Source organism: Heterocephalus glaber, unplaced genomic scaffold (assembly GCF_053883595.1).
Source record: "Heterocephalus glaber isolate CG9 unplaced genomic scaffold, H.glaber_assembly_v1.0 deba00001472, whole genome shotgun sequence".
Classification (NCBI taxonomy): domain Eukaryota; kingdom Metazoa; phylum Chordata; class Mammalia; order Rodentia; family Bathyergidae; genus Heterocephalus; species Heterocephalus glaber.
The window spans coordinates 78,758,129-78,771,080 of record NW_028258315.1 but is presented as its reverse complement, the minus strand read 5'-3'; the positions used below and the strand labels follow the sequence as shown (position 1 = coordinate 78,771,080).

Below are 12,952 nucleotides of genomic sequence, written 5' to 3'. Positions count from 1 at the left end.
TATTGAATTGCGTAAGACATACATCTTTAAGGAGCTTCTTTTCTATATTAAACCACAGAAGCAAAAGAAATAAAACAAAAACTACACATTTCATAGTACAGAATTAATGAAAAGATAACAGAGGCTTGCATTTATCACAGTAAGGTACAAATGATTTCCTAACTGAATTCATTTCCCTTCAGTCAGCCATTAAAAAAGTAATTGGCTGGGGTATTTACTCTCATGGGGTGCAGGTGTCCTTCCTAAATGGAGAGCCACATGTTAACTGACCTGAATACTTTTGATTTTCCTTTGTGTGCCTTAATTGATACTGAATTTGATGGCTTTTTTATTTGACATTTTAGAATAACATGTAGAAAATTTAATCCTACTGTTTGGATTAATGAGCATTCGTCTTAGAATCTTTTGCAAATTGTACTTTTAATGAAAGTTCCTCTGCTGCAGGGAAAATATTTAAGAATAAAAAACAAATTGAGCCAATATATTGTGCAAGAGATTCATAGTTAAGTATATCAAATGGCATCATTTTTATCTCAGCAGGAGCTAAGGTATTCTGGTAGGTATGGGATGTTAAAAAATGGAGAAGTGTTTGGAAGTATGATGGCTGGGAATTTTGTAAAATAATGCAGTTTGATTTATAATTTGTAGAATTTGTTTTACTCTGTCATTTGGGAGATGTACTAAGCCTGTAATAGTGAAATCTACCAGATATGCGGAAGGGATACTGAGTCATAATTGAACCCTGTTATGTTTCCACATCTAATTTTTGCTTTTCAAACCTTTATTCACTCCAGCAGTATTTATTGTTTGTGCCTTTCTGCAGGCACAGTGCTATCCTTAACTAGCTTTGGGGCCTGTGGGTTTGTGCCACACCTCATTTGCTCCAATGTATGGAAGCAGTTATACACTATGACCAAATGGGATTTGTCTGAATATGCAAGACTCATTCAGCATTCAAAAATCAATTAGTGTAATCCACCCCATCAACAACCGAAAGAAGAAAAATAACATGATTCTATTAAGCTATACTGAAATAGCATTTAACAAAATTCAACACCCTTTTGTGATTAAAAATTCAGCAAAGTAGAACTAGGGAGAAACTACCTCCTCTGGATTAAAAAATAAATTTAGAAAACCTATATCTAACATTTGTACTCAACGATGAAAGAATGAAGAGCTTGTTTTGTTGGAAAGTTAAAATGTTCACTTTTGTCACTTCCTTACAGCATTATTTTGTAATTCCCTACCTAATGCAATAAGGGAAGATAAGGAAATAAAGGGTATACTAATTGGGACAGAAGCATTTGGCAGAATTTTTTTTCCAAACTGCATTGGGTGACAAACATAACTGAGGCCATCTTTCCCACACAAACACAAACATGACCATCCTTTCCAAAATTGTAGAACAAATTAAATGCATGAATCAAAGTACCAGCAATAAAAAATGGAACTTAGCCAGGGATTTAGCTCAGTGGTGTCGCACCTGCCTCACAAGATCCTGAGTTTGATCCTGGATACCACAAAAAAAAAAAGTGGAACTTAAATTTAAAATAATACCATTTATACTACTCTAAAATATAAATATTTAGGGATATAATAGAAGGGTCACTAGTTCAAGCCCAGCCTGTACCACTTTGACTTACCAAGATCCTGTATCAAAATTTAAAAGGGCTGGGGATGTAGGTCCTGGGTTCAGTCCCCTCCTGTGCAGGGGTGTGGTGGGTATAGATTCTAGATGCAGACAGTGTAAGCTGGAATCTTCTCTCTCACCTAGCTGTGTAACCTAAAGCACATTACTTCACCTTACTCTCTATACCTTGTTCCTCATTTGTCTGGTGGTGACAGTAAGAATACCTCATAGGGTTGTTACAGGGATTAAATAAGCTTCATTCCTATGAAGTTTTTAGAACAGCATCTAGTTCACACTAAGCCCCTAATTTGGTGGTGGTGGTAATGTTTACTTCGTTCTATAGTTAATAGTTTACAAGCGTCTGTGAATATCAGAACCAAATAGAGAGTTTGTGAAATGCTGGATCCTACTGCCAGAGAATTAATTGAATGGCTATAGATTTGGCCAGTGCATGTTAACAGATGTATGGGTAATTCTGCTATAGGTACCCCAGAGACCTCACTTTGAAAAACTGCAGTCTTGAGTTGAGATAGTGGGAGATCTGCAATAGTAGAGTGAGCCAGCAGAAATGATCTCTTAGGAAAGTTAATCTACTTGGTATCTTTACAGAAAACTGGAAGTTGGAAATTTAAAAGTTTTGGGATGGGTGTTTGAGATTTGACAAAAGAAATTTTAGCAAGTCTTAGTGTAAAAAAAAAAACCACCCATGTTAGCCTATGTGACTAAAGAATGGTACCACTACAAGAACAAAGACCAGGAGAAAAGAAAGGTGAGTGTGTTTATGGAGGATTTGTTTACATATGTTCGAGGACCACTTCTGGGCCATGCCCAGTGGGTTGTTCAAAACTGTTTATCTGAAGGTTTGCCCTAGGGGAGAGCCAGATAAGCAGTAGGCTGCCTAAAAGTATGATTGTTACCAGCCACCCTTCTAGTTTCTCAGCTAAACTCACACAAGAATCTTCCATTTACAATGTCTGAAGTATAGACATTGAGATTGCAATGCTTGCAATTCTCTTATCATTATCTCTTTTCTTGTTTGTTTATGTTTACTGGCATTCTAAAACTTGGTGGCATAGTATGTTTATTTCCTTGGTTTTTTTCTTACTATTTATTAGAGAATCGCAGTTTTAGTTTTATTACCTTTCAAGGCTAAATTACAGTCCAAACTAATGTCTGTCCAATAAGTCTTTCTTACCTGGTTTTCACTATCATATTTTATCCTGAGCTTAACATTTATTATGATCCATGTTGTGCTCGCTTCGGCAGCACATATATTATGATCCATGTAGAGACTGTTCATTGAAATACTATTGTTCTGCCTTTTTCTCATGTTGCACATAGCAGGTAGGAGTTCTTGATGAGTTGTAGAAATGAGTAGATCCTGGCATGTCAATTTAATCTTTTAATGAGGAAATTTTATTTCAGTATTTTAACTTTTATATCCATATTTCATGAGATGTCAAATCTGTATATCCCACCTTAAGTGAGGATATACTTTTTCCCCCTCCAGATTATTGTTCCTTTTTTTGTCTTTGCTTTTGCCATCACAAATAAATCTTTTCTTCTATAAGAACAGAAAGAAAAATTTGATCATTAAAACTACAAAAATGATATTCATGTGTGAAAATCTTAATTTAAGGATGGGAAGAAAAAAACCCTTGAATGTAAAGTTTCTAAATCATCCAGTAAGTTTCTAACTGAATTTCAAATATTTAAAGATGTTCTGTTATAAAACAAGCATATTTTGTATCATATAAGCATTAAATCCATATTAGGTGTATTTGAAAAATATAATGAATATTTAAATTTTTAAAATACATTACAGTAAAAGACACATTGTCATTCATCTTGCTTACAATACTTCCACTTGCTTCAAACACACTTATCCATCCCATCGTTCTTACCACTTTCTGAAACAGTCTGGAAGTCCTCTTTCGTGTATATAGTTGTGCTATCATGGCTGCCTCAGTGGCCTGAATTGTTTCAAAGTGTTTACTTTTCATGATCATTTTGACTTTGGGGAAGAGCCAGAAGTTGCACAGTGCAATCTGGTGAATAAAGTAAATTAGGGCACAGCATAATTTTTTATAAGCCTGACTTTCTAATGGATGCCACTCAGCAGCATTTACCATATTTTTGATCACACTTCATAAAGACACTCATGAAAGAAGACTTACAGAACCATTCAGAAAGAAGCAAGAATGATGGGATAACTGTTCTAAATGAAGGGGAATGGTTTGAGAGGCATTAATGGCATTGCGCCTTTTATGCTAATAATTTATTTAAACATTTACCATATATTTTGATCATTCTTTATATAACCATTGGGAAGACTTTTCTAGAGCTTTGTGAATTCGAGGGTTTTATATTGCTAATAGGCCACTGATATATTTTTATATTTCATATATATGTACTATAAAAGCAATCTGCAAACAACTATACACACTTTTCTTTTACTGCCTTAATAGAATTGGGTTTTCTTTAAAGGTCCTTTTGAAAGAAAGTGGCCTGCACCTTTTTTTTTGTTGCTACCATCAACAACAATGAACATATGAACAAAGATAATAACAGTTCACTCCCTGATGTCATAGAAATTCTGGGGTCCTCACTGTCACTGTTGCCAATCAGTTGATAAACACAGACAAAGACTACATGTGTTCGTGGAAACCATCAAGTATTGAAATGATGCTGATCCTTGCCTATGTCTCTTGAGAACAATTTTTTGAATTTAGAGACATTTTCTCTTAGCCCAAGCATTTTAAGGGCCAGTGCATATTCAAGTTGGATAGGCTACTATTATTTAATATGAATTTCATAGCATGCCATCACTTCCTTTCCTTCCTCAACTTTTTCTCAACCTTATCCCCAGTCTTTCACTTAACTGTGTATTAGTGTCAGGTGTCTAAAGTACAGACACTGTAGTGGGTCAGGGAAAAACAAAGAGGAAAGTAATCAGTTTTTAATTGTTTAAACTTTTTTATTGTTTAACTATACAACCTTTTGATCAAACAAATTTGATTCAGAAATTCCAGAAAGATGCAAAATGTTGGTGATTTGGAGCGTGAATACAAAATCCTCCTCACTTATGACTTCCTCCACCTCTGAGTAAGAATACAGAAGAAGGTGGAGAGTTTCACATAACTTCTATGAGCACTGTTTGAAAATCATTGCTCTGCACTGAAGAGTCAAATACATAATTTGAGTTCCATGTAGAGGGAAGCTGGATTTCTTTACGACAATCTATGATACTTCATAACAGTAATCAGTAAATTTTGTTTCCAAGCTTAATATGTACCAGATATTAGAAAGTATAACAGATTTTAAAATTTGAATAATCAGACTTAGCTTACTATTAAAAATTTAACTCTAATTGTTTTTGAAGTACTGGGGATTAAACACAAGGTATTGTGCATATCAGGCAAGCATTCTACTGCTGAGCTATATTCCCAGTCCCACCTTACTTTTTTGTGTTGTTTTCCTGTTAAGATTGTTTCTTTTAAAAGATGTGGTCACCAATTTTTGTTGCATTTGGAATATAACATGAGTACAGTATACTATAATTACTGGGCATAGATTTTATTAATTTGTTTATTTTTAAAAATAAAAAGTCATAGTCTTCATAAATTATTCATTTACTTTATGGTTACACAAGTATTCACCACCCTTAGGTAACGTGGATAGATTTTAGTCATTAAAGATTCTCTGCTGTTTCTTAAGCTGTGGTTATGTATCAGCCATTAGTTTCCTTCATTTCTTAGATAATGTGTAATATTTAATAAGGCTATCATAAATTGCATAATGGGGTTTACAGATGCATCACCATTTCTATCATATCTGTAGATCTTTTTTAAAATAAAAAATAGAGCTTTGCAGTAAGAATAAAACAGTATAAGAACACTTGTTAGTATCTGAAAATCACTTTATTTGCCACTATATAGAAATATCTTTCTGTTCTCAATATCCATTTAAATTTCTAACAAGCTGGAGGTCTGGGGCTTGATTTCGGTTGTGTTATCATAAATTCTGACATCTGCAGAAATGCAATTATGTGATATTTAGTGAAAATAAAACCTCAGTATTTAGAGTTTAAAATTTAAAATATTTTCAATTAGAATATGGCCAATTTGGCCCACATACTATATAATACAAGCTGATAAATAATAATCAGAAGAGTGTGATGTAAGATTACTAAATAAACTTTCACAACTCATCAAATAAAATCACCTTTAATTCTGATAACTTTACTGAAAACCATATAGGCAAACCCTACTAATTATTAGCACATAGGAATGTACAATTTTCAATCTCAAATATTTAGATAAATATCCCACAGCTATATATAGAAATCAGTTTTTCAGTAAATTTGTATTTTCTATATTTTATCAAATATAGTAACTGTCAAAAGCAATGTCAAATTGTGAAATAGTATTAGTAGAGGGAAAAAAAGCAACAGATTACCATAATTTAGGATAAAAAGTTCTTTTTTAATTAATAATTTAAAACTATAGGCTGAAAAGCATCGTAAAATACAAATTACTGTTTATTTGTGTGAATATTGTTTATGTGTAAGTGGAAAATGAAAAGGAAAAGCGAAAAAGTATAAGGAATAGATAGTATAAGCATTTAAAACTATATTTCTAAAGATAATTATTTCATTAGAGTTCAAACAAATTTTTGTATCAGGTGATAGAGATTATTATGGATTTTTTAATATTTAGAAGTCTTTTATTATACAAATGCGTTCAGTTATACCTTGTTGTTGATAAAAGTATTACTGTCAATCTCTCCACAGCTCTGATATGTTCTTTGTCCCAACTAGTTCTTGAAAATAATGCTTGTAATTATTCTCTCCTAATTCAGTATTTTTTCTGAGTATTTCATATTCCAAGCTCATACTTTAAAAAGTACTTTCACTTTAGCACTATGGTGTATTTACATTGTGGGTTCATTTTCAGATAACGATAATATGCAGACTTTTTTCATCACTTTTTGTTTTTCAGTTGAAATTAATAGATGTTATAAACAGTCCTATTAAGAATAGACATTCTTTGGCATGCCAATAAACAGAGTCTTTATTATGATGCAGCTGAATGTATTAAACATTAGACCTGCAGCTTTTCGTGCCTTTAACAAGCATTCTATTCATATATGTGATAGGACGTTAATGGAAGCCAAAAATAAATATGAACTTTTGGTGAAAGAGATGTGCCAGATGTTCACTTATTTAACAAATAATTATAGAATGACTACACCTGTATGCCTGACACTCTCCAGGCTCCTGGGATACTGTAATGTACGATTGTCTTATTCTCATGAATGTATCTTCTCCCCTAGCTGAATTGCTTTATTATTAGTTTTTGTTTTATAAAGAGGTAGACTAATTGCCTGACAATAAAACAGATCAAAAGTTTATAGCATAAAAAACGAAAAAACATTCTGAAAGTGAGTTGATCATATCCTTTCATATGTGAAGCTGGAATTCTACTTAATATTCTTCTGGATAAATGATAATAGAGTTATTAAGGGTTTAAATGCCAATGAACGCTCTGAACATACATATGTCAACCATACATTTATATTTTTTTGAAAATAGTATGGCCTTGAATTAGTTGTTTGGAGTTTTGTTTTTTGAATGAACTGATGCATATTTGATGAGCTACTGACATTTTATTGTCTATAATTAACGAGAATGTTATACCTAAATGTTCAAAATATCATACAGTATTAGGAATCAAGAAAATAGGTTTTTCTTGTGACTTTTTCAAAAACACCAAGCCAAAGGCTGGGGATTTAGCTCAGTGGCTCTGCTGCCTGCCTCGCCAAGCACAAGGTCCTGAGTTGCATCCCCAGTACCAAAAAAAAAAAAAAATCAAGTTTGGGGTGATTTAATACTCCTAAGCTATTCAGCCCAAAGGAAAGACAGATTTAATGGAATGAGAGTAAATGAAAAATCTGACTTATCAGTAGGTTTCTTTTGTAAATTTATAACCCTTGAGAAAAGCTAACTAATAGAAGCCCATCATGTCTTACTTTTTTCTAAGATTTAACATATAGGAATAAATATTGATTAAGGTGGTAAAAATTTTAAGCTACCTTGCTTGTACAGAAAGCATTTGTGGAGGCGTGCTGCAGCTCCCAGCACGGAGGAGGCTTTCAGGTCAGCATGCCACGGCTCCCAGCCCAGAGAAACCTTCCGGGTAGGCGTGCTGCGGCTTCCAGCATGGAGGAGGCTTCCAGGTAGGCATGCTGTGCCTTCCAGCGTGGAGGAGGCTTCCGAGTCCGCATACCACAGCTCCCAGTCCAGAGGAGGCTTCTGGGTAGGCATGCTGCAGCTCCCAGCACAGAAGAAGCTCTGGGTAGGCATGCCACAGCTCCCAGTGCAGAGGAGGTAAGCCACGTGGGTGCCAGAAGCACCCCACCACCCCTGATGAAACGAGGAGAAATGTAAACAAGCCTCAGAACCAGATTTCCAGATTACCTATAGCACCCCCAAAGGGAAACAAGATCGAACACTGATACTCAATCACCTGGACTCGCTGAACTAGCAACGAAAGAGGATCTGGAAAAAATGAAATCTGAAATAATTTCTCACATAACACCAGAGATTGTGCCCATAGTGCAAGACATGATTAATAAATCTAGAGAGGACACAGATAAAAAAAATAGAGAAGCTGAGAAACATGATGGAATCCCAACATAGGAAACAAATGAAATCCATAAAACATATGCAAACAGATTTCCAGGAGATTAAAAACTCCATTGAAAGTCTATGCAGCAGAATGAGCCAGTGTGAGGACAGAGTTTCAGGTATAGAAAATAAGATTGCAGTTAGTGACCAGGAAAAGAAAAATTGCTTTAAAATTAATTGTAAGGAGCCACGAGAAATCAATCCAGCAGCTGCTAGACAATGCAAAGAAGAGTAACATAAAAGACTGATCGGAGTCAATGAAGAAACAAGAGAAAGTGCACATGACATAAAAAAAAATTGTTCACAGAAGTGATAGCAGAAAACTTTCCAAGCAGGGTTAAAGAGCTTGACATACAGATAAGTGCAGCATATAGGACTCCAACCAGCCTTGATCAAAAAAAAAAATCTACACATAGGCATATAATTGTTAAGATTCCAGAAACCAAACAGAAGAACAAAATTCTACAAGCAGTTAGAGAAAATAAATCACATAAAAGGAAAGCCCATCAGAATCACAGCAAACTTCTCAACACAAACCTTTAAGGCAAGAAGAGCATGGAGTGATGTATTTCAAGCCCTGAAGGAAAACAACATCCAATGCAGATTGATGTACCCTGCAAAACTATTTTTCAAAATTGGTGGAGAAATAAGATACTTTCATGACAAAGGCACCTTAGGAACTTCATTAATACCAAACCAGCACTCTAAAAAATTTTAGACAAAATCCTAGGAACAGACATTGAGGATCACAACCCCAGGAAGCCCAGCAGAATAAATCCAGGCATGGTAAGAAATTAAAACCAAAGGGGGAGAATCGAACAAAAAGAAACAGTCATGACAATGATAAGTCAATACGTATCTGTTATAACCATCAATGTTAATGGTCTCAATTCACCAATCAAAAGAAATAGACTGGCAGAATGGGTCAAAAAGCAGGATCCAACAGGATGTTGCATACAAGAAACACACTTAATTCAAAAAGAAACTCATAGACTGAAAGTTAAAGGATGGAAAACAATACTCCATGCAAAGGGAACCCAAAAAAAAGCAGAGTAGCTTTCCTTTTTGCAGACCAAATGGATTTCAAACCCACACTGATTAAGAGAGACAAAGAAGGACACTATATCCTTATAAAGGGAACAATCCAAGAGGAAGAGATGACAGTCATAAATATCTATGCACCAAATACTAGTGCACCCAACTATATAAAACAAATACTAACAGACATGAAAAGTCATATAAGCACTAATGCAATAGTAGTGGGGGACCTCACTACCCCGTTATCACATATAGATAGATCAACTAGACAGAAACCAAGCAATGAAATACTAGAACTCAACTAAACTCTTGAACAAATGAACTTAACAAATGTTTACAGAATGTTTCACCCTGCAAAATCAGAATACACATTCTTTTCAGCTGCACATGGGTAGTTCTCCAAAATAGACTACATACTCGTGCATAGAACATATTTACGTAAATGCAAAGGAATTGAAGTTATCCCCTGTATATTATCAGACCATAGTGTGATTAAATTGGAGATGAATAGCAAAAGAAACTGCAAAAACTTCATAAACACATGGAAATTGAACAACACTTCTGAATAACCAATGGGTCACAGAGGAAATTAAAGAAGAAATCAGACATTTCCTTCAATTAAATGACAATGCCATTACAACATATTGGAATCTATGGGACACAATGAAAGCAGTTTTATGAGGGAAATTCATAGCAGTGAATATGCATATTAGGAAAACAGAATGAGCCCAATTAAACAACCTGATGCTGAACCTCAAGCTTCTAGAAAAAGTAGAGCAGGACAAACCCAAAGCTCATAGAAAGGAGGAAATTATAAAGATCAGGGCAGAAATCAATACAATGGAGACTAAGCAGATGATACAAAAAAATCAATGAAACCAAGAGTTGGTTCTTCAAAAGAATCAACAAAATTGACAAACCCTTAGCCAAGCTTATCAGAAAAAGGAAAGAAGATGCCCAAATCCAAGCAATTAACAATGAAAAGGGTGAAATTACAACAGACCCAGCAGAAATCCAGAGGTTCATCAATACCTATTTGGAGAACCTATCTGCCAATAACATGGAAAACACAGAAGAAATGGACAGATTCCTAGATACATGTGAATTACCAAAGTTGAATGAAGACCTAAAAATTCTAAATGACCCAATATCAATCAATGAAATTGAAAATGTAATTAAAAACTTATAAAGTAAGAAAAGCCCGGGCCCTGATGGCTTCACTGCTGAATTCTACAAGACATTTAGAGAGGAACTACTGCCACTACTGTTTAAACTCTTCAATGAAATTGAAAGGGAAGCAATACTCCCAAATTCATTGCTGGAAGCAAGCATCACCTTGATCCCCAAACCAGAGAAAGACCCAACGGAAAAAGAGAACTATAGGCCACTCTCACTAATGAACATAGATGCAAAAATCCTTAATAAGATACTGGCAAATAGAATGCAGAAGATCATCAAAATCATAGACCCTGACCAAGTGGGGTTCATCCCAGGGATGCAGGAATGGTTCAACATACGCAAATCAATCAGTGTAGTACACTGTATCAATAGAGCCAAGGACAAAAACCATATGATTATCTCCATAGACACAGAAAAAGCATTTGAAAAAATCCAACACACATTTATGATAAAAAAAAAACCCTACAAAAAATTGGAATAGACAGTCTCTACCTCAATCTGATAAAAGCTATCTATGAAAAACCAACAGCCAATATCATACTAAATGGTCAAAAGCTGAAATCCTTCACACTAAAATCAGGAACAAGACAAGGATGTCCACTATCACCACTCCTGTTCAATATAGTTTCGGAAACATTAGCCATAGCAATTAGACAAGAGAAATAAAAGAAACCAAGATAGGAAATGAAGAAGTCAAATTGTCATTATTTACAGATGACATGATACTCTATATAGAAGACCCCAAGAACTCCACCAAAAGTCTCCTAGACGTAATAACCAAATTCAGTAAAGTAGCTGGATACAAGGTCAACACACAAAAATCAATAGCTTTCCTCTACACGAACAACAGACTCACTGAGAGAAAAATAGGGCAAATAATTCCTTTCACAATAGCATCCCAAAAACTGAAATAACTAGAAATCAACCTAACAAAAGAAATCAAAGACCTCTTCTCTGAAAACTATAGCACTTTGAAAAAAGAGATTGAAGAGGATATCAGAAGATAGAAAGACAACATAGTGAAAATGGCCATACTTCCAAAATTGCTATATAGATTCATTGTAATCCCAATTGAAATCCCAGCAGCATACTTCACAGACCTTGAGAAAACAATCCAAAAATTCATTTGGAACAAGAAGAGACCCAGAATAGCAAAAGCAATTCTAGGCAACAGAGACATAGCAGGAGATATTACAACCCCCAACTTGCAACTCTACTACAAAGCTACTGTGATAAAAACAGCATGGCACCGGCAAAGAAACACACCCAAGGACTAATGGAACAGATTAGAAGATGCAGAAACAACTCCAGACACACTCAGCCATCTCGACAAAGGAGCCAAACACTCTCACTGGAGGAAAGATAGCCTCTTTAATAAATGGTGCTGGAAAAATTCGGTTTCAACTTGGCAAAGATTGAAACTAGACCTATATCACCATGCACTAAACTAAAATCAAAATGGATTAAATATCTAAATATTAAAACAGAAACACTGAACCAGCTGGAACAGAGGTTAGGTAAAACTCTTGAAGACATTGGTGTAGGAAAAGATTTTATGAACAAAACCTCAGTTGCCCATGAACTAGCACAAACAATCAACAAGTGGGATATCTTTTTGCTAAAAAGCTTCTGCACAGCAAGAGAAACTACCAGCAGTGTGAAGAGACAACCCACAATGTGGGAAAAAGTTTTCACCAGCAGTCCCTCAGACACAGGCCTACTATCTCAAATCCAAAAATGGGCATCTGAAATGAACAGACATTTCTCATACAAAGAAATAGAAATGGCAAATAAACATATGAAAAAATATTCAACATCACTGGTCATTCGAGAGATGCAGATGAAAACAAGGCTGAGATTCCACCTTACTCCAGAAAGAATGGCTGCTATCATGAAATCAACCAATAACAAATGCTGGTGGGGCTGGGGGAAAAGAGGAACCCTGCTCCACTGCTGGTGGGAGTGTAGACTGGTGCAACCACTGTGGAAATCAACATGGAGATACCTCAAAGAACTAGGACTGGAAGTGCCATTTGAACCAGCTATTCCCCTGCTGGGTATCTTCCCTAGACCATTAAAAGGATCATACCACAGTGATACATGTGTGCCCATGTTCATAGCAGCACAATTTGTAATAGCCAAAACTTGTAAGCAGCCCAAATGCCCATCAACTGGAGACTGGATAGAGAAAATGTGGGGTTTTTAAAATAAAATGGAAGTACTACTCAGCCATCAAAAATGAGAAATTAGAGACATTTATTGCTAAATGGATGCACATTGAAGTGATACACTTAAGTGAAATAGATGAGACACGTGTAAATACCGAATAATTTCTGTGGTGTGAGAAACTGAAAGTGTAAATAGGACTAAAAGTTGTAATAGATAATGTGAAATAGGAAGAAAAGGGGCAAAGGGGA

General features: G+C 35.1%; 1 protein-coding gene and 1 pseudogene across 2 annotated transcripts in view; both read left to right on the top strand.

Annotated features, from left to right (window-relative positions):
* Ube2e2 (ubiquitin conjugating enzyme E2 E2) overlaps positions 1 to 12,952 on the top strand; it is a 381,059-nt gene that overhangs the window by 227,635 nt on the left and 140,472 nt on the right. The window lies entirely within an intron of this gene.
* LOC101700703 (nuclear receptor coactivator 4 pseudogene) overlaps positions 1 to 12,952 on the top strand; it is a 52,002-nt pseudogene extending 39,050 nt beyond the window's left edge. The window contains exon 2 of the transcript XR_015439618.1: positions 1 to 12,952. This exon is cut by the window's left edge and continues 38,249 nt beyond it. The product of XR_015439618.1 is annotated as a nuclear receptor coactivator 4 pseudogene (transcript).